Raw genomic sequence first — 23,058 nt, 5'->3', positions numbered from 1 at the left:
CCTGTTCAGGCAGTTAAAATTACATTGTACATATGTCAAATTACTGGGACTTTTAAAACTGATCAGTCAAGGCTCTAAGTGCCGCAATTGCTTAAAAAGTAAAGAAATAGGAGAAAACAATTTTTTTCTATTTCTTAACTTTTGAAGCAATCTTGGCACCCGTGCTTTAGCTTAAGATGTTTACAGCTAAAGCACAAGTGTCGCAATTGCTTTGCAATACCCTAGCTCTCACATTACTGAAACTTTGAGCTAATTGTTGTGCATTATTAATTAGCAACGTCAATAGCTCAAACTTTCAGTAATGCACGACCTATTGGATTGCAAATGCTTGTTTATTTTGAAATGCAGCCCTTTTTACTTAAAGAAAAACGTGACACATGTAAAAAAAGAAAAATTAAGTTTCCTTTTGACTTTTTATGAACAGGCAGTGGTCCGTGGGACCACTGCCTGCTCTTAAACACATTTGGCGCCCACAGTCACAAAGGAGAATGGGTCCCATTTCTCCTGTTTGCAGATGGGTTGCTACCTCCTTCATGGATTAGGTAAAGTATGAATTCTTTGTGACCACATTCTGGTCGCAAAACATTCATACATTCCTCTGCGACTCTATATTATGAAACCCAAGTTGCGATTCATCAATAGTGTTAGACCTGGCACCTTGGCGTGAGTCTCCCTTCCACTTTTTTGCTGATGTGCCTCCGATGTTTTGCTGGTTTTCCGATACTCAGGGCACTGCGCCACGGCTGATCCGTGCCGCAGTGCAAGTGCTCCCTACTGTAAATTGTACATACGATTGGTATCCACAATTGGTGCATTGGATTTACTGTTAGTCCCTAGTAAAGTGCACGAGAGAGTGCCGGGGCTTGTAGATGCCAATACTGCTGGTGGGCCTGCAGCGCTGGTTGCGCCACCCGCCGAAGCAGCCGTAAAGATGTGTCTGGGAACTGCGACCGCAGAACCCGCGTGCGGTCTCGTACTGTCACGCTAGCTGGGCAAGTGTCCCCACTTGCCCGCACCGACCCTTCCCTTGACTACATATTAGTCACCCCTATGGTAGGCCTGCGGGCAGGGTGCGTTGTAGGTGTAAGGTAGGACAAGCCCTGATGTGCGTGGCATGTCCTAGTAGTGACTTACAACGAAGACCGTATTTCACTACTGAAGGCTACCTGCTCCATTAGGCCAGACTGAGCTGCGAGGATTATTACACCCTATAATCCCCGCAGGCTCAAGGAGCATGGTGGTGAGTCATGTTTAGTATGCCTGAACTCAGGATAATGAGATATTCCTTGTAGTCAAGTTTATTTTAGTATCCTGGGTTTGCAAATGCTACTTTTAGAAAGTTTTACAACAAGGGGTGGTGAGGGACAGAGTCTCTGAATTAAGCAGAAAGCTCTCACCCAGTCAAGAGATCAGGGCTAGATCCAACACCGTTTTTTAGCTCACTGCACCATCCCAGTTTCAGAACCTGGCTGTATGCAAATTAGTCTGTTCCTGTCCCAGTCTGGTGAAGAATTGGCTTGGTAGTTTAGTCTGCCCTGTTCCCATGATGCACTGGGCCAGGGACAGACTGATTTGCATATAGCCAGGTTCTGAGCTGGGATGGGGCAGTGAGATAAATAACGGTGATGGATCAAGCCCTGATCTTTGGACTGGGTAAGAGTGGTCTGTTTAACTCAGACACTCTGTTCATCACCACCCCCTTTCTAAATCGTTTTTGGCCACTATAGGTGTGGCAGGGTATACTCAGACATGAGTCCCTTTCTCACTGCTCCATCAGGATTCAAGCAAGCCGGGCCGAAGAAGGCTGAAATGCCAGAAACCGGTCCCCGGTAGCTTGTCTCCTTTCTGGTGAAGAATTGGCTTGGTAGTTTAGTCTGCCCTGTTCCCATGATGCACTGGGCCAGGGACAGACTGATTTGCATATAGCCAGGTTCTGAGCTGGGATGGGGCAGTGAGATAAATAACGGTGATGGATCAAGCCCTGATCTTTGGACTGGGTAAGAGTGGTCTGTTTAACTCAGACACTCTGTTCATCACCACCCCCTTTCTAAATCGTTTTTGGCCACTATAGGTGTGGCAGGGTATACTCAGACATGAGTCCCTTTCTCACTGCTCCATCAGGATTCAAGCAAGCCGGGCCGAAGAAGGCTGAAATGCCAGAAACCGGTCCCCGGTAGCTTGTCTCCTTTCTGGTGAAGAATTGGCTTGGTAGTTTAGTCTGCCCTGTTCCCATGATGCACTGGGCCAGGGACAGACTGATTTGCATATAGCCAGGTTCTGAGCTGGGATGGGGCAGTGAGATAAATAACGGTGATGGATCAAGCCCTGATCTTTGGACTGGGTAAGAGTGGTCTGTTTAACTCAGACACTCTGTTCATCACCACCCCCTTTCTAAATCACTTTTAGAAAGTTAGCATTTGCTTGCTTAACCATTTCAGCCGCCTCTGCTGGTATGTGTATCTGTCTGTCTGGGATGTGTGAGTGACAGGGCTGGAGGGATGACAGGTGGTGAATGCGCAGATTACACCTTAGTGGGAGGTAGGAGTGCCTCTTGACTCGAACTGTCACTGTGCTCGGCCACCACAATGCTAGCTCCACCCTCCTGGGGAGCGGCGGATGACTCTGCCGGCACCTGGCCCAGGAAGGGCGAAGCCCCCATCAACAAGGTACTCTGGCCACCCCTGTCCGGACAATGCTGGCTCCACCTCCTGTGGGGCGTCTGATGCGCCTGCCCCTCACACTGAAAGCAGAAGCCGGAGTACACCCGCCGGGGTACTCCAGAACTGAGAGTGGCTATGCAAAGGCCCCCCTGGCCTGCGAGAACAAAAGAATTGGCCTATAAAAGAAGGAGCCCTGCTCCTTGAAAATTAGATCCGGTTTGGGCCACAGAAGGACTCTGCCCTACGAGAAGGACCGTGAGAGACAAGGAAGGGTGCTGACTCTTGCCTGTGTCTGGTGCCTTGCTGCTGAAGGAGAGGAAGACAAAAAGACTACGAAAAGACTTTTGCTCTACTTGTGCCAAACTCTGCTAAAGAGATCTCCAAGGGCTTGCAACTGAACTTGCCCCCTGACCAGCGTCCCAGGACCAGTGGACGCTACCCCCTTGGAAGAAAGCGACTGCGGGTGCTGATCATCGCCGCAGCACTGACGGAGGAATCTCCTCCAAGGCAACGACATCCACCTGACCACCGTGACCGGGGCCCACAGCAACAGCGGGAGCAAAGTAAGGACCAGCCACCGCTGGCCCGAACACCGTGACCGCAACTGCACCGGGAGCCCGAGAGCAAAACAAAGGAGGACCCGTCCGGTCCGAGCTCTCGAGGTGACTGCATAACGAGCAGCCACTCACCTGCAAAGACGGACAGTTGCCCTACGAGGATCCGCAAAGTCGGTAGCCTGCCCGACAGCCCAGCTGTGAGTCCACAGCTGCACCGACATTTGGCTGGGTACGTCCTGCACTTGGGGACCGTACTGCCACTTGTCACCACCGCACAGCCGCCGCCTCCAGGGTCGGAGCGGACGACGAGGAGAGGACCCTGCCGCCACAAAACACCGCTGCCCCGGAAGACCAGTGACCTGCTCGGCTGAAGAGCCGCAACGATCAGCGACCCCGGGAAGGCAACGCGACGTGGGACAGATCCCCTGGAAGCCGCCGGCTCCACAAGAACTTTGAGTAACACCGGCCTACGGGCCTCAAGAGAACTGCCTAAGAACTGTGGTAACCCGAATTAAGTAATCTGCAACCGTTTTCGTAAACTATATCGACTGTATTCACAAGCCTGCTTAAAATCTATATAAAGATATATATTTTTACAGAATACAGTCTGGTCTCGTTGTGTGGTGGGTTGGTTGTAAAGGTGTACTGTTGCAAGTGTTTAACCCTATGTGCCCCAAAGATTAGCCTACGACTGCTTAAGCCACACTACCTAGAGGGTAAGCAGAGGTTGTCTGGAAGGTAACCCTCAGCCCTGACAAGGAAGAGAGAGTCCCTGCTTGTCGCTATTGTTGCACTGCGCCAACTAGAGCCTCCCCCTTCCTACATTGGACGCAGCGGTGAGGATTTCGAATTTACACTTGCGATATCTATACCTGAGCTTCTGACCACTACACAAGGATTACGGTCCAGTTACTTAGCCACAGACTTTGCTTTTTGAATTTTGCCGAAAGAAGATTCCGAGTGCAGAAGCCATGCCGGGCACAAAGAGCCTGGATGGAGCAGAGTCCACGACCTCCGAAGTGTTGGAGGTAGAGTGGGACGCCGCAAAGCTGGACAAATACTCGAAGATGGAACTGAAGTTTTTCTGTAGGAAACTCAAGGTTCCGCACGCTGGTTGCAAAAACAAACCGGAATTCTACAAGGCCCTGAAAGCCTGGGTGGAGTCCAGAAAGACCCCGGAAGAGCAAGACGTCCTCGCCGAGCAGAATACGACGGAGGAGCAGAATGCGCTTGGGGATCTGATCGATCTAGAGAGGCAAGACAGCGAGCACAGCTTGGGTAAAGGCCTGTCGCCAGAGGAGCTGGCGGACAGGAAGGAAACCCGGAATCACGAGAGAAAGTTGGCAGAAATGAAAATCCAGCTGGAGCTTGAAACCAAAAGAATGGCGCTGGAAGAGCGAAAGCACCAGATGGATTACGAAATAAAAATGAGGGAGATAAGTCTCAAGGAGAGAGACTTGGATCGGCCTCCCTCTGGTGGCAGCACATCGCCAGTGCAGGTAGAGTCAAGAGTGCACATCCCGAAGGACGTAGTTAAGGAGTTCTTTAAGGGGGATGACATAGGACAGTGGTTTAGGGCATACGAGGTAGCCATGTCCTCCCACCGGGTCCCTGACAAGGATTGGGGAGCGGGGTTGTGGGGAAGGTTCCTTAGCGAAGGGAGAGATACCTTGCTAGATTTGCCCGTTGAGAATCAGAGATCCTATGCCCACATGAAAGAAGCTTTATTGAACAGGTACGGGCTTACCCCTGAAATGTATAGACAGAAGTTTAGGGGATGTACTAAGCGGCCTGGGAATACGTATGTGGAGTATGTGACTTACTTTTGCAGAGCACTGGATGGTTGGGTGAAAGGTAACAAAGTTAATGATTTTCAAGGTCTCTTTGATTTAATTGCATGGGAGCACTTGTCTGATCACTGTTTTCCTGAGTTACGCCAACACCTGATCGATAGCAAGCTGTCCAACCCGAGGAAGCTTGCTGAGGAGGCGGACCGCTGGCTCAGCACCAGGGTCCACAAGGGTCCCGTGGGAGATTCCGCCAAGAGTGGGCAGGGTCCCCAGCAGAAGAGTGGGGGGGACAAGGGGGGAAAACAGAAAGGGTTCCAAAAAGGCCCCCAAAGTAGTTCCCAAGGGAACCCGCAGCAGGGTTCTCAGCCTCCCCCACCCCCGAAGCAGAATGGGGCCCCGACAGGTAAACCTGTTCCAAAGGGGCCCTTCAATTGTTTCAAATGTGGCGAGCCTGGGCACATATCCAGTGACCCCAAGTGTCGCCTATTTGGAAAACCCGCACCCACTGGTGCTCCGCCCCGACAAGTGACTAGCGTTCACCTGGGAGAAGAAATGATGGTCCCGGGGGTGGAGATCCCGTTCACATGACCCTGGTCTCGTTAGGAGACAGCGAGATGATCCCTACGAACTACCTGCCCTCTAACACTAAGAAATATGGGCAGGTGGTGATCATCAATGGTAAGGAAGCAGAGGCTCTTAGAGACACAGGAGCCAGTGTGACTGCAGTGAGGCAGCACCTGGTGTCTCAAGAGCAGGTTGTACCCCATGCCTACTGTAGGGTTATCAACGCTGATAATTCTGAGAGTCAGTGTCCGATGGCTCAAGTTCCCTTCGAGTGGGGGGGGTTTCTGGTACTCTGCAGGTCTGTGTGAGAAAAACCATGCCTGTTGACTGTTTGCTAGGGAACGACTTGGAGCACTCCCCTTGGGAAAAGGTGGAGAAAACGACTCACCTGCGGATGGTGGGTCTGCCCGACTGGGCGTGCGTGACCACCCGGTCAATGGCAGCCAGTAGGGGTGATCGAGAGGTCCTGGGGCCTGAAGGAGAGGCCCAGGAACCGGCCTTAGGGAGAAGGCGCAGGGGGGGCGGGAAGCCGGCCCCTGAAGTTCCTACGGTCCAGGAGGAGGCAGACCTTGAGGGGGATGCCCTGGATCCTACAGGGGAACAGATCGCCGAACTGGGGGACCTGCCTGAGCTGACCCATTGGCAGCAAGAAGGAGGACCCTCCAGGGAGGAATTCTGCAGGGAGCAGAAAGAATGCCCTTCTCTCATGGGTATGCGGCAGCAGGCTGCAGACCAGGCCAATGGTGTTCAGGCCAAAACACATTACGTGTACTGGGAGAACGACCTCCTGTATTCGGAGCCTAAGGCTGCTGAACCTGGGTCAGCCCGTGTGCTGGTGGTACCCCAGAAGTTCAGAGCCTTCCTACTGGGTCTGGCTCATGATGTGCCTTTAGCAGGACATTTGGGGATGGACAAGACCTATGACAGGCTTGTCACCCACTTTTACTGGCCCCAAATGCACAAGAGTTCCGATGCTTATTGCAGAACCTGTCCAACTTGCCAGGCAAGTGGGAAGACGGGAGGGAAGAACAAGGCTCCCCTCCAACCCTTCCCTGTGGTCGGTACGCCATTCCAGCGAGTGGGTATTGACATCGTTGGGCCTCTGGACCCCAAGACAGCCATGGGCAACAGGTTCCTCCTGGTCTTGGTGGACCATGCCACCCGGTACCCTGAAGCCATCCCTCTGAGGACAGTGACGGCTCCCGTGGTGGGGCGTGCACTGATGGGAATTTTCTCACGAGTAGGATTCCCTCTAGAGGTGGTGAGCGACAGGGGGACCAATTTCATATCGAAATATATGAAGTCCCTTTGGCAGGAGTGTGGCGTAACGTACAAGTTCACCACACCCTACCATCCCCAAGGTAACGGGTTGGTTGAAAGATTCAACCGAACCCTCAAAGGCATGATCATGGGCCTGGAAGGTCCGATGAGGCGTAAGTGGGACGTCCTCTTGCCATGCCTGCTTTTTGCATATCGCGAGGTACCACAGAAGTCCCTAGGGTTCAGCCCCTTTGAACTGCTGTACGGTCCCCCCGTGAGAGGACCACTGAGTTTGGTAAAGGAAGGCTGGGAGCAATCTCCCAGGAAACCTCCCCAGAATGTATACAGTTACATGCTGGCCTTCAGAAACCAAACCAGGCGCTTCAGACAACTTGCCGAGGCAAATCTGGAAGCAAGCCAGGAGGAAATCAAGCGGTGGTACGATCAGAATGCCACTCTGGTCGAGCTTCAGCCTGGACAGGAGGTGTATGTCCTGGCCCCAGTGGAGCCCTGTGCCCTTCAGGATAAGTGGACAGGACCATTTGAGGTTGTGGAGCGCAAGAGCCCCGTGACATACTTGGTGGACATGAAGACGCCCAGGAACCCTTTGCGGGTCCTACATGTCAACCGCCTCAAGCCCCACTTGCGAAGGTCCGAAGTGGGCATGTTGTTGGCAACCGATGACGGAATGGAGGAGGAGTCGGAGCCTCTTCCTGACCTCTTGGTGGCCTGTGAGAAGGATGGGTCAGTGGATGGAGTTAACCTCTCACCCTCCCTGACCGCCGAACAACAGGAGGACTGCCGCCAGTTGCTGGGGCAGTTTCCAGACCTGTTCTCCCTGGTTCCGAGTGTCACAGATTGGTGCGTCCATGATGTGGACACTGGAGACAGCTTACCGGTGAAGCATAAGGCTTACCGGGTAACTGACAGGGTACGGGCCTGCTTCAAGGAGGAGGTCTCCAAGATGCTTGCTCTCGGGGTGGTTGAGTCTTCCAGCAGTCCTTGGTCCAGCCCCGTGGTCTTGGTTCCGAAGGCTGCTGCGCCGGGAGCCACACCCGAACTCCGGTTCTGTGTGGACTACAGAGGACTCAATTCAGTCACGAAGACTGACGCGCACCCCATCCCCAGAGCTGACGAGCTCATTGATCGGCTAGGGGCTGCCCGGTTCCTCAGCACGTTTGATTTAACGTCTGGGTACTGGCAGATCGCCTTGACCGATGGGGCAAAGGAGAGGTCGGCATTCTCAACCCCAGATGGGCATTTCCAGTTCCGGGTTATGCCATTTGGAATGAAGAATGCCCCTGCCACCTTTCAGAGATTGGTCAACCAGGTGTTGGCTGGACTGGACGAGTTCAGTGCCGCCCACCTGGATGACATCGCGGTGTTCAGCGGCACCTGGCCCGAACACCTGCGACACCTCTGGGAAGTGTTGATGGCCCTGCGCAGAGCAGGCCTCACAATCAAGGCAAGCAAGTGCCAGATTGGGCAGGGTTCAGTGGTGTACTTGGGACACCAAGTTGGGAGTGGCAAGGTAGCCCCCTTGCAGCCCAAAATCGAAACCATCCTGGCTTGGGAACCCCCCAAGACCCAGACTGCAGTGAGAGCCTTCCTGGGGCTCACTGGGTATTACAGGAGGTTTGTCAAGGGCTATGGCACGATCGTGACCCCCTTGACAGAGCTGACTTCGAAAAAGCAGCCCAGGAATGTGATTTGGACTGACACCTGTCAGAAGGCTTTCGACACCCTGAAGACTGCCATGTGCACGGCGCCCGTGCTCCTGGCCCCCGATTTCTCCAAGGAGTTCATTGTGCAAACAGACGCTTCAGAGCATGGTGTAGGGGCTGTTCTTTCACAGATGACTGAGGAGGGCTTTGACCAACCCGTAGCCTTCATAAGTCGGAGGTTACTTCCACGGGAAAGTAGGTGGAGTGCAATAGAGCGTGAAGCATTTGCTGTGGTCTGGGCACTGAAGAAGCTAAGACCCTACTTGTTTGGGTCTCACTTCCGAGTTCAGACGGACCACAGACCCCTCAGATGGTTGATGCAAATGAGGGGTGAGAACCCGAAACTGTTGAGGTGGTCCATTTCTCTACAGAGTATGGACTTTACGGTGGAACACCGCCCTGGCACCGATCACGCCAACGCTGACGGTCTGTCCAGATTTTTCCGCCTTAGTGATGTGGAACTCCCTGGGGAAGGGTAGTTCCCCCCACATTTCAGCTGGAGGGGACACATGTTAGACCTGGCACCTTGGCGTGAGTCTCCCTTCCACTTTTTTGCTGGTGTGCCTCCGATGTTTTGCTGGTTTTCCGATACTCAGGGCACTGCGCCACGGCTGATCCGTGCCGCAGTGCAAGTGCTCCCTACTGTAAATTGTACATACGATTGGTATCCACGATTGGTGCATTGGATTTACTGTTAGTCCCTAGTAAAGTGCACGAGAGAGTGCCGGGGCTTGTAGATGCCAATACTGCTGGTGGGCCTGCAGCGCTGGTTGCGCCACCCGCCGAAGCAGCCGTAAAGATGTGTCTGGGAACTGCGACCGCAGAACCCGCGTGCGGTCTCGTACTGTCACGCTAGCTGGGCAAGTGTCCCCACTTGCCCGCACCGACCCTTCCCTTGACTACATATTAGTCACCCCTATGGTAGGCCTGCGGGCAGGGTGCGTTGTAGGTGTAAGGTAGGACAAGCCCTGATGTGCGTGGCATGTCCTAGTAGTGACTTACAACGAAGACCGTATTTCACTACTGAAGGCTACCTGCTCCATTAGGCCAGACTGAGCTGCGAGGATTATGACACCCTATAATCCCCGCAGGCTCAAGGAGCATGGTGGTGAGTCATGTTTAGTATGCCTGAACTCAGGATAATGAGATATTCCTTGTAGTCAAGTTTATTTTAGTATCCTGGGTTTGCAAATGCTACTTTTAGAAAGTTAGCATTTGCTTGCTTAACCATTTCAGCCGCCTCTGCTGGTATGTGTATCTGTCTGTCTGGGATGTGTGAGTGACAGGGCTGGAGGGATGACAGGTGGTGAATGCGCAGATTACACCTTAGTGGGAGGTAGGAGTGCCTCTTGACTCGAACTGTCACTGTGCTCGGCCACCACAATGCTGGCTCCACCCTCCTGGGGAGCGGCGGATGACTCTGCCGGCACCTGGCCCAGGAAGGGCGAAGCCCCCATCAACAAGGTACTCTGGCCACCCCTGTCCGGACAATGCTGGCTCCACCTCCTGTGGGGCGTCTGATGCGCCTGCCCCTCACACTGAAAGCAGAAGCCGGAGTACACCCGCTGGGGTACTCCAGAACTGAGAGTGGCTATGCAAAGGCCCCCCTGGCCTGCGAGAACAAAAGAATTGGCCTATAAAAGAAGGAGCCCTGTTCCTTGAAAATTAGATCCGGTTTGGGCCACAGAAGGACTCTGCCCTACGAGAAGGACCGTGAGAGACAAGGAAGGGTGCTGACTCTTGCCTGTGTCTGGTGCCTTGCTGCTGAAGGAGAGGAAGACAAAAAGACTACGAAAAGACTTTTGCTCTACTTGTGCCAAACTCTGCTAAAGAGATCTCCAAGGGCTTGCAACTGAACTTGCCCCCTGACCAGCGTCCCAGGACCAGTGGACGCTACCCCCTTGGAAGAAAGCGACTGCAGGTGCTGATCATCGCCGCAGCACTGACGGAGGAATCTCCTCCAAGGCAACGACATCCACCTGACCACCGTGACCGGGGCCCACAGCAACAGCGGGAGCAAAGTAAGGACCAGCCGCCGCTGGCCCGAACACCGTGACCGCAACTGCACCGGGAGCCCGAGAGCAAAGCAAAGGAGGACCCGTCCGGTCCGAGCTCTCGAGGTGACTGCATAACGAGCAGCCACTCACCTGCAAAGACGGACAGTTGCCCTACGAGGATCCGCAAAGTCGGTAGCCTGCCCGACAGCCCAGCTGTGAGTCCACAGCTGCACTGACATTTGGCTGGGTACGTCCTGCACTTGGGGACCGTACTGCCACTTGTCACCACCGCACAGCCGCTGCCTCCAGGGTCGGAGCGGACGACGAGGAGAGGACCCTGCCGCCACAAAACACCGCTGCCCCGGAAGACCAGTGACCTGCTCGGCTGAAGAGCCGCAACGATCAGCGACCCCGGGAAGGCAACGCGACGTGGGACAGATCCCCTGGAAGCCGCCGGCTCCACAAGAACTTTGAGTAACACCGGCCTACGGGCTTCAAGAGAACTGCCTAAGAACTGTGGTAACCCGAATTAAGTAATCTGCAACCGTTTTCGTAAACTATATCGACTGTATTCACAAGCCTGCTTAAAATCTATATAAAGATATATATTTTTACAGAATACAGTCTGGTCTCGTTGTGTGGTGGGTTGGTTGTAAAGGTGTACTGTTGCAAGTGTTTAACCCTATGTGCCCCAAAGATTAGCCTACGACTGCTTAAGCCACACTACCTAGAGGGTAAGCAGAGGTTGTCTGGAAGGTAACCCTCAGCCCTGACGAGGAAGAGAGAGTCCCTGCTTGTCGCTAGTGTTGCACTGCGCCAACTAGAGCCTCCCCCTTCCTACAAATAGTTTACAGAATCACAAATAGGGCTTTGTACATTTAAACACGCTTTTTTTCAGGTCGCAAATGGCCCGATTCTGTGAAATTAGCAGTGTGCGAGTGGAAAAATCTTCAGATGAGCTTTTTGCTTGAAGTGATTGTCTCCATTAACATAGTTTCTTGTAAGCCTTTGTTCTTGTTATTTATTTGTTTCCACTGTCCACCACACCAGTATTCCATTTGTGTCCAGACTAAACTCTGCTTTTCACCTAAATACAAGTTCACCTCCAGACTACTAGTCAACAGCGTGTCCTCTCTTCCGGAATCCAATTTTTAAGAAGTTTCATAGACTGCCTGAGGAAAGATTTCCTTAGACGGGATAGTGCTTGGGAAAGCTTCAAGGGGCTGTGTAATTGGCAAGCTTGCCCCATATAAAATACAGGTTACATGTCAGGTTGCAGAAGATGGCGCTATAAGTGCTGCAGTCCTAAGGGCTCACTAACCATTGGCCCCTTTTCCCTGACCAGCAATTTACAGACATCCACCTTCATCCCCAGTCTCATCCATTGTCTCTCTAGGACCCCAAGCAACTCCCTGTCAGTCGTTTGCTTATCTAAATCACAATTCACACTGACAGCTGGCCTGTCCTTGTTACACTGAAGTGAAGTCCTTAGACTGTCCCCTAAAGCAGACTTCTATATCCTAAACTCAGTTACAACGGTGGCTGTGTTCTCTCCCCCCAACATAATGATATGCTCGATTTAAAGGTTGAAGGACATCACATTGGAGACTACTCCATCTCTGCCATGATTAAACCCCTCTGAGGGCCATGTGGTGTAAGGGCCCTCTGTTGCAGACCTCTAATTCTGCCCACCCGAGTTAGATAGGTGGAATTAGAAGTCAAGGAAACCCCTATCTGTAAGGGGCAGTAAAAACTACTAGTTGCTCCATTCCCCATGGGATAGGACTCCAATGACGAGGGGACCATTTTATTTTGTTCTTTTCAAAAAGAAAATCTCGCTGTGGGTTTTAGTTTCAGGAAAAAAACACACAGTTTGGTGCAAGGCTCCATCATGTTGACAGAGCCCTGCACCAAACTGCAAAAAAGCATTGACAAAATTTGCCATGACAGAAGTTCCTGCCAATGTTTTAGAAATGAGTGCCAGCTTGGCAGTCATTTCTAAATTAAGAGAACAACACCTCCATAAGGGTGGCAAAGTGATTTACTCTATCGCCCTGGTGGAGCAACAGGCCGCCCGCCTAAATATAAATCAGGACCATTGTTTTTTTTTACCCAGGGAGGGGGCAGATGGGGCTTTAGACTCCAGGCCCTCCCTTTTTCAAGGCCCCACACTGGCTCTCCAAAATGTATTTATAGATTTTGAAGCAAACCTCCCCCATTTATTAATGACGAGAGATCTAACATAACTACACACACTAGATGGCATCAAATGCTGGAGCTACCATGTGTTTAACGTAGAAGAAGGTGCTCATGCTGTATGGGCCCTGAAAGAAGTTTTAGGGCCTCACAAAAACATCAGATATGCCTTTCTTAGCAAGATCTTTATTGTGTTATAATACATGGTATTCTGTAATCTCTGTATAATCACCTGTTTCTAATTTCTTTATAATACATGGGATTCTGAAATCCCTGTATAAATGTCAGTGTTTAATTTATTTATAATCAGTAACCTCTGGCGCACTAAGTTCGTGATTATAAAGAAAAGACAGGAGAACTGGACCATAACACATTTTTGCAGTCAAGTTGTGATGTCAGAATCCCCGCTGCCAGGGCCAGCATCCAAGGTGAAAGGGAGGCCAGGGAGCAAAATTGAAGGAGTTGATTAAAGAAAAAAAATGAAGTGTTGCTTTTCTTTCTTGTCCTTTATTTTTCTGCTTACAGTGAAAAGCAGATATATTTTTTTGCACTCATTAGATTATTATAGAAAACGTAGAATCTTTCTGTGTGTTTCTACACATTCCGAGCGACTGCTGCTTTTTTTTAAATAAACTGACTTGTTGTGAACAGTTTTGAATATCTTTTTTCCACAAATATCGAACTGGGATAATTTTGCATTAGTGGTTATGTTTTTATTCTTTGTGTTTGCAAACATGCCCTCTCTTTCATATGAAAGATCTACACACCAATGTTTTAAGTGGTTTGTGCGAAAGGTGATGGTATGCCCATGTATTAAATGGGATAATTCACCCCCTGTCGTACATGATAAGGATATTGCAGTCACCTCCGAGATTTCATAACCTTATAACGTAACTCAGCCTTTGACCTTGGTCCTCTATATGGTTATGAAACACCTCAGTGACTTGTAATGATTCATAATGTATGGCAGGGGATACTGTATCTCGTATATAAGTGTTCAATAAATCATATCATAGGTCTGCAAACATATGGGGAAATTTGCTGACCTTTTTGTACCTCTTCTCACTCATGGAGTGCATTGCAAAGCTCTCAAGTTCAAGTTAACACACTTAGGTTTGTGTCAGTGAGCCAAAGATTTTTGGTAATCCAATAAAGAGAAGTTGAATCAGTTATCTTTGTGGTTTACATTTACTCCATATAAAAGCTCCATCGACAACTCCACCTCCAGCAGTGTCCCAACACCATCAGTCCCTGTAACATTCCATTAACTATACATCAACAACTAGTAGAATCTACACAATTCAAAATTCCACTCTTCCACTCCAAGATACCACTCATCTCTCTTTCTATACCAAACATAAAACAGTTTACAACCCAAATATAACATAATACCATATACTAAACAATTCATTGATACATAACAAAATCTTTTAATTTTTTCAGGACTCTTTCGGTTTCTAATTCATTTTATCTGTTGCTTCTGCTCTGGTTTTTCCACACTTTCTTCAGCCATTTTCTCACCAAGTCCATGTGTGATCTTCACAACTCTATTCAAGTTCCAAATACGGCCATCTTCTGTTCTCACAGCATTTTTAAATGCTTTGATGACCTTCAGAGGCCTGCCGTACTTGGAATAAAGATCAAGAGTGACAGGTGCTCTGACCTTCACATTATCACCAACTTCAACAGTAAAAGCCTTGACTACTTTCCTCTTGTCTGTATTCATTAACCTTTTATCCAATATTCTCTTCACTTTACTCTTCCACTCTTCATCTTCAACACACACCTCCATCCCCTTACTTTCCTATGTCCATGATGGTGACAACATGGAATTAGCCCTCCTCCCTCTGAACAATTCAAAAGGAGTTCTACCAGTGGTTCCATGAGGAGTCAGTCTGCAAGTCTCCAACCATTTCATAAGTTCTTTTTCCAGTCTTTTCCAGCACTCTTTGTTGCCTGTATAGCCTCTTTAATTGTTCGATTTAGTCTTTTCACTGTGCCATTAGTTTTTGGGTGATAAGAGCAGACTTCTTGTGTCTAAAGCATCATTTTTAAAGGAAATGACTCATCTTTCTATGCAAACTGCACACTGTTTTCGCTTAATACAGATCCTGACAAACCTTCTCTCGCAAACAAATTCGGAAAAAAACTCAGCCACACTCTCAGAACTGACATCATTCACAACCTTCACTTTTGGCCATCTTGAATACAGATCTACCAGCACCATGATAAGCTTTCCTTGCGCCACCCCACGCAGTGGCCTTATTATATATCCATAGCAATGTAATTTCATTCTTTCTTCTGTAGTTCTTGAATTGTGATGGCCTGGTCTCTGGTCTTACATGCCATGTCACTCAAAAATCATTCCATACAATCCCCACCTTTCGCTCTATCTCCTTATCCATCGCCAGTCACCAGTAACTCAAAAGTAACCCGTCATTCTGTCTGGAAATGCCTTGATGACCCTCATGAGCCATGCAAACCAATTTCTTCTGAATTGACTCAGGGGTAATTCATCTTGTTCTTTTGATCACAATACCTTCATCCAATGACAACTCATCCTTAATACACCAAAAAGGCATCACCTCTTCATCCATTAACCTCTTCTCTCCCTAAACTTTTTCCATCTTCATCATCATATTTTGCAAAACCCTATCTTCACAACTTATTTCTTCAACTCTTCCTTCTCCACAGAACCATTAATCACAACACATGCCTTTTCATTCTCTACTTCTTCATCGTCTTCCACATCACCTACAGTGACCATTCTATACAATAATTCCACTTCTAAATTACTTTTCCCAGGTACATAAACCTGAAAATCAAATTCCAAGCGCCATTACCCACTTCGCAAATCTGCTAGAAATATTAGCCACCCCTTTTCTCCCTTCCTTTAAGGGCTTATAACCCATTTTTACTGTAAACTCCTTACCCCATATAAAAGTTTTCTATTTATTCACTCCCCAAAAGACCGCAAATGCTTCCCTTTCATTAACTGAGTACCTGATCTTAGCTGGTTTAAGGGCCTGTGAAATACAAATTACAGTTCGCTCAACTCCGCCTTGCACCTACTCCTTTCATGTTTTCAAATTCTGGACAGTAACGTTTTACATTTTGTACATTTAGTAGTTCTCCTTTCAACAGCAAACATTAATCTCCACCCTTCATCTCCAACTTGAATTCAACATTCTTTCTTAACAAGCTCCTCATCACAAAGATCTTTTCTGAAACCTTTTCAAGAAGTTGACTATTGAATTCCATTAATTCCAAGAGTGATGCTAACTCTTCCTAGTTTTGTGTCACAGACATTAATCTGATACTTTGCTAAGCTCCTGTTTTGTTCTCAACCATTCACTAGTCAACATGCAACCAAGAAAGTCAAATTGTTCTCAATTAAATTTACTTTTATCAACTTTGTGAGTCAAACCTTTATCCCGTAATCTTCCCAAAACCTTACAAACTCTGTCATCATGTTCTTCCAGAGCGTTCCCAAAAGTTAGATATAATCCTTTTACACTTTCACCCCTGATAAATCTCCCAACCTACTGTCAGTTGCTCTTTGGAAAACTGAGGCTGCAGAGACCAACCCAAATGGCATCCTTCTGAATCTCTATATCACAATTATCGTAATAAATGCTGTGAGATCAATGAAATTCTCATGCAATTTAATTTGGTGATAGGCAGAGGCTACATTTAGCATGGAAAACCATCTCAAGTCACCCAGAATACACACCCAAACATTAATCCCAGGTATGGAACATCTGTCCATTACTACTAACTTGTTGAAACCCTTTAAGTCAACACACAATCTGATCTCCCCGCCCTGCTTCTGCACTTTCACCACTGGATACAACTATTCTGTTCCCTCTACCTTTTCATTCACTTTCGCAGCTTCTAAGTTACCCAGTTCTTTAAGAACCGCATCTTTAGCCTCAAGAGTTATCTTCCTCATCCGGCTCACCACAGGACTGGAACCTTCCCTGATTTTGATTTTATGTAAAATACATCCCTTCAAACAATCTAATGAATCACAGAATATTTCCAGAAATTCTTTTCAAAACACATTTTTAGACTTATAACTTTCCAAAATCTTCATGATGTTTAACCACTTTCAAATCCACATCATCTCTCAATCTAATAGGTGGGTCGGAATTGGGTTCCAGCATGGCTCCTAATTCATGTAGATCTAACCAGCTTATCACCACATCACCTTTAGCAGCCACATAAACCTTGCCTGCCTTTCCCTCAAAATATTTCACCAACTTTATGGACTCACCTGCCTAACCTGTCGATCCGATGTCTGGTTTAAACTAACCCTGGGCAAAGCAATACTCTATGTTCGCGTAGTTTGTGAAGTTTGCGCTACTTCGCACTACGCAAACTGCACGTAGCACAGTGCAAACATGCATAGTGCAGCATAGTGCAGCGGTCATTTTCTGCTTGCTCGTGGTCCTCAACATCAAGTTGGCGACCACGAGCAAGCAAAATGAAATCCCGGCGAGACTTTTACCTCGTTCGCGATCAGCAACATGAAGTTGCCGATCGCGAGCGTGGAAAATAAACCTCCCGGCGAGATTCTCAACGCGGGGAGGTCAGGTTTCTCATTGCGAGTGGTCACGTATGCTGAGAAACTACCAGTCCGCGATGAGAAAGCTGCAGCTCGAGTAAAATTCTACTCAAGTGGCAGAAAACTACAGCTCGCACTGTGCAAGATGCTGTTTTCAATGATTGCACAGTGCCGGAAGCTTGTCCGCACTGTGCAATCATTGAAAACGGCATCTTGCACAGTGCGAATAGGATACTACGCAGTTCTCATAATACTACGCATAGCTCGCGAAGTGCACTTCGAGTAGCTACGGGTAGCACTACTTCGCGAACTACGCCCAGCCCTAGTTTAAACAGTTGTACTTTGTTCTTATTATTATTCTGAAATACATCTTGTGAAATGATAGTCAGTTTTGCTCTCAAGTGAAACAACATCTTTACTTTCTGCCCCTGTACCATCACATAAACATGAGGTCCATCACCTTGTTTTCAAGTCACTTGTAGTATTAATTCTTCACATTCCTCCTCATCATCCATTATTTCCTTAATTTCCCCATCACTGTTATTACTCCTAAAAAACGTATTCATGTGTCCCTTCCGTGAGCATAGTTTCCAAGTTATCTTCCACCCTGGACATTTCTTGTCATCAGACAAGTGTCCTCATGGCCCACAGCGTAAACATTTCCCTCTGAACTACTTAACCTTGCCTTGACCTTTTGAAAATTTCTCATCTGGTTCTTTCACCCCAGTACATGGCTTATTTATCACAGACATTGCACTGCTGGTTCCTCTTTCAGTATAATTTCTGTTAATTATGGATTACCTTGTCACAATAGCTCTTCTCTGAATTTATCATGAATGCATCTAAGCAAAAATTGATCTCTTAACCTCTTATCCACAGTATTTCGAAATGTACACAATGAAGTTAACTTTCTTTACACCGGAATGCATTCTTCAACGTTCTTCATTTTCATTTGCGTATGTTTTCCAAAATGAAATCTTTCTAAAACTGATGAAACTTTGGCCAAAAAATGACCATCCAATACATCAAATTAAATTAAACCATCAGTTTCTTCATGACAATTCTGGAAGATGATCAATTATTTCTTGCCTTTCTGGACCCAAATAGTGCAATAACAATTATGCTTTCCTCTCTGCACTAGGTACAAGCACCCTGGCATATCTTGAAAATACATTTTTGCCAACTAAGTAATGGTTACCCAGGAGATGATAGAAAAAATGGTTGAGAAGATACTTTTTGCATGTTAAATACTTAATACTAATAACAGCTGTTTAATGTTTAACCTCTTGTTAGATATAACAATTGATATCAATTTAGTATACTAAACTTCTGAGCCTTTAAAGTACCTCACACCGTCCTTGAAAATGGCAAATAAATCTTTAACATTGCGTACAGCTATAATCCATCCAAAAGGTGTGTGAATCACTATTGAATCGCTGCACAACTACAATCCATCCAAATGGTGTGCGAATCACCATTGACTCTCCGTTGTGACGAACGTGAGGTAAGTCAATATCCAATCGCAAAGTTGCGCGAATCACCGCTGTTTGAAACAGATTCAAAATGGCCTGTGCTGGCCTATGAATTACAGTTATGCGAATTTGCTAATAAAATACTTTTATAAGGTGTGTAGATCACCGTAATTTGTACACACTGAACATGGACCTTCCCAATCAAAAATGGCAGCAGTGCATTTGTTTGCGTATAACTTTTTGCCCTAAGTGCGATGGGTATGCCCAGATGTGGGTCCCTTGCTTACTTTGCCACTGGATTCAAGCTAGCTAGTGATAAAGGGTGATACCCTGAAACCGGTCCCAGGATGCTTGTTTCCGGTCCAGGGAGGACCGTACTTGGCAGCTCGGGCTGGACTGTTCCCATGAGGCACAGGGTCAAGACTGATTTGTATATAGCTGGGTCCAAACTGGGATGGTGTAGTGAGCAGAAGACCAATGGATTTAACCCCGATCTTTTGACTGGGGGTGAATATATGATTTATTCAGCATTCCGTCCATCATTTGTTTGCTTATCACGCAGTGCATGGCGTGGCATGCATGATGATGCACAACCTGACATGCGTGTGATGTGTGAACAATCTCTAAGATCGGATCTGGTGAAGAACCTCTGAGATCCGATGTCAGCCTCACAAGAGCCGAGAGGAGAAATGTACGTTGACCGACTTGTGGGCAAAGGCACCTGCTGAGATCTGCAGCATGCAAAGCTGCTCTGGCTTGCCAAAAGGCTCCAAGTTTGGAAAGTCTGTGGGATATGAAATCCCAAAATCCAGCACCATGTACGAGACGTGAGTCGAGTCGTAGATCCTTCACTCGAGCCTCACCTCTGGTCTCACCAGCCTTGTTGAATATTATGTTGTAATAAATTCTTGCAGAATGAGGCAGGCCAGATAAAAATCACTTTGTTGGAACACAAAGAGTAAGTTAAAGGATTTTCCTTGTTGGCAAAATATGTTAATACAAATGAGAGAAGTAGAATCAGTTATCTTGGTGGTATATGTTTACTCCGTAAAAAAGCCCCATCCATAGCTCCACCTTCAACAGTGTCTCAACTGTCCCTCTAACATCCCACTAACCATACATCAACAACTGGTAACATCTACATGATTCCACATTTCAATATTCCACCCCAAGATACAACAGAATTAGTCCTTGTCAAAGGGAATAACCACTGATCAAGCCTTCTGTGTGTAAACCATGCCCTGCTGATATTGTGGTGAGGACACAGTGTGTAGGACATGGTCAAAGAACATCACATGCAGATATTGCCAGAAGAATACTGCAAGTACATGGCACATGGCTATGCCCTATACATCATACCCACAAGATATCACCATGTAAATATAATAAATGAGATTGCTGTTCTTCAGAGTTTTCAGGTATTCAATCAGTTCCTTTTCCACTTTAGTCCCTATGACTAGCAAAACACCAATATTCCTAAGACATTTTATAGTTTGTCATGTTTAAGGAGTGATGGTAACAACACTACTGTCTTCTTCTGTCAATGCACTATGTTTTGGTGCACAATGGCAAAAATGGGGTCCTTCTACTGGTGTCTTTTTAGAGATAACATTTTAATCAACCACAAAATAATTAAGTGACAGAACTATTCGAGTCATGTCTAATAACATTCACCTGAAGAAGAAAGTTTGCTGATCTTTCTTCTAGAAAATAATTTAGTGTAATAATGGTCATCAGATGCTTAGTAGTCACGTAGTGGTTAGCCGCTTCAGTTGTAATCATTGTTTATATGATTGATGTTTTATCCATCTTACTTCATTTTTACTATCTCAAGTAAATGGCTGCCAGCAGCACTTGACCATAAGGCCTAGGTTTGGGGCATTTTCTATGATCAAAACGAGTAAGGGTCAAAGTACCAAGCCCTGGGGAAGTCAATAATCTTCACAATCCCAAACAGTGTGGTTCCGGCCCGCATTCAAATTGTGATTTACGCTGTTTTGGATTGTGAAGATTATCGACTTCCCGGGGGCTTGGTACTTTGACCGTACTCGTCTAACGTAACAAGTGTGTTTTTGGTTTACTCGCCCATACTAGTGACTACCTGGGCATTGGTTAGCCCTATGACATTAATTGGAATGGAGTAGCACTTTGAATCCATTGCAAAGATTGTGATTCCGTTGGCTTGGCTGATTTCGCATATTTTCTGTATTTTGTGATTGAGCCTTTGAAAAAGTCGTATAACGACGAAACACGTGTCGGCTGTTCATTTTGCTCCATCTACGTGTCAACAATTTGTTTCATGATCCACCTATGATCAAGATGTGTTATACCTATTGATCTTCATTTGGAAATAAACAGTTTACTGATTGTTAGCCAGTCAGTTGAAACTTTTAAATGTGCTGTGCTCTGCTGTCTGATTTTTACAATTTATGTGCTTGGAGACTTTTCCACCATGTACTAAGAAATATTGTGGGTGGCACAATATTTGCATCGAGCACGCCATAAACATATTGAGTACTTACATTTGCAAACATAACAGAGGTGCTGGCTACGCTGTTTAAAACCACTGCCACCTTTTCTGTTAAAGATATCTTAAGCTGCGTAGTGTCTACACCTAATAAAAAGTAGCCAAACTGTTACAGCATCCAAGACAGTACATTGTTACTCCAGAACTAATCACCTGGTGTTCCGCAATATGGGCATACACATAACATTATAGAAGCTTCAGTACAACAGAATGCCACTGCTTGATGTGAAAAGGAGCAGCCAAGACAAATCACTCATCTTTAAAGATGGAGTTCTTCTGGTAATTGTCTGTTATTTGTGTTATTCCATTGACTTATTTCCCTTCGACAGACAATCACATATCTATCTTGTAATATGCATTATGTTCCACTTTCCTTTCCCGCTGAAGAGAATTAGCATGGGACAGAAACACCTAGCGCTGACATAAAATGTATCAATTCATCTCTTTCATCATAAAATATATGAGTCGGTTTCATGTTTCTAATTCTCATTGAATGCTGCATAAACGATTTCTTTGATAAATGTTAACTTGCAGGGCGTCGTATGACGCAGCAAGCCTCTTTAGCGCACATCTTTTGAAACCAAATGTGTGTAGCAACCCACAAACAATTTACCGGTCCTTAAACGTGCTGGTGGAATTTGTTCACCAAAATTGGTTAGTCACGATTGGCTGGTAAGCTAAATCAGCTGGTTACTGTCTTTGGAAAAAATAAAGACTTTTATGAACAGACCCTGCCTAGAATATTATGAGGAAGGGGGGTGGGTGGGGGGGGGGGAGGTTGTAAAATATTTCTTGTAATTGAATGGTTTAGAGACTTTTTCAGAATTCAAGGTTGTCACCTTGGAATCACAGTTGAGGAATTTGCATTTCTGAAGGACCTTGGGGCATATTTTAATCCCCTAATGCCACCGGAGCATCATTTTTTCTGACGCTCTGGTGGCGTTGCGCCATTCCCCATATTTACAAAGTGGCACTAGGCCACTTAACGTGGCTTAACACCAACTTGCGAATATGCCCCTTTCTGCTGCAGTCTGCTACGGCAAAGGAGCAGGTAAGGGGTGTTGCACTGAGTGTTCCACTGCAATACCCGTTGCTTTTTTGACATTGCACCAGATTTACAAGGCTGGGGCAGTGCCAAATACTGAGGGCAGGTAATACCTGGTGTTAGAATGGCACTATTTGCTCTCTCTATTTGCATTCTGCAGCACACATGCAAAAATTAAATCACCATTATTGATTCTGTATGTGCCATTATTGATTGTTTATGTGCAGAAAGGTGTCCCTTCCTGCACATGAACAATAACCCCTGCAGCGCAGGCACAAGGGTGCCTGTGCTAGGTGCTAGGGAGCTTTTTTAGTGCCAGTATTAGGGGAAATGCAGGTGTGCACTGTATTTTTATAAATAAGGCGCATTCCTGTGTTTGAAAATGTCGGAGCGCGCCGTTGCCAAATTTGGTGTAACAGTGCGCTCCTGCATTTTCTTGTAAATATCCTCCTTGTCTTATCTGAGTGAACGTCTCTTAGAGAAACACTTAACCTTTCCAGTACGGATTCTATTCACCACAGTGGACCTTGCCTCTAGTTTCAACATACTCTGAAGGGGAAATTACCTTGGGTAGTCAAACTCTCAATATGCCTTGTGGGCTAGGAAGAGGAATTGAAAGAGGAGGTATGATCTCTTGGAGATGCAGATTGTAATTCTGACATCACCCATTATTCTTAGACCTACAAACATTTTGGGTAA

General features: G+C 47.0%; 1 protein-coding gene across 1 annotated transcript in view; it reads left to right on the top strand.

The window, feature by feature from the left end:
- The window catches only part of UGT8 (UDP glycosyltransferase 8), a 320,715-nt gene that overhangs the window by 138,769 nt on the left and 158,888 nt on the right, over window positions 1–23,058 (top strand). The window lies entirely within an intron of this gene.

This window comes from Lissotriton vulgaris, chromosome 3_1 (assembly GCF_964263255.1).
Source record: "Lissotriton vulgaris chromosome 3_1, aLisVul1.2, whole genome shotgun sequence".
NCBI lineage: Eukaryota > Metazoa > Chordata > Amphibia > Caudata > Salamandridae > Lissotriton > Lissotriton vulgaris.
This window is presented reverse-complemented; position numbering and strand designations above follow the sequence as displayed.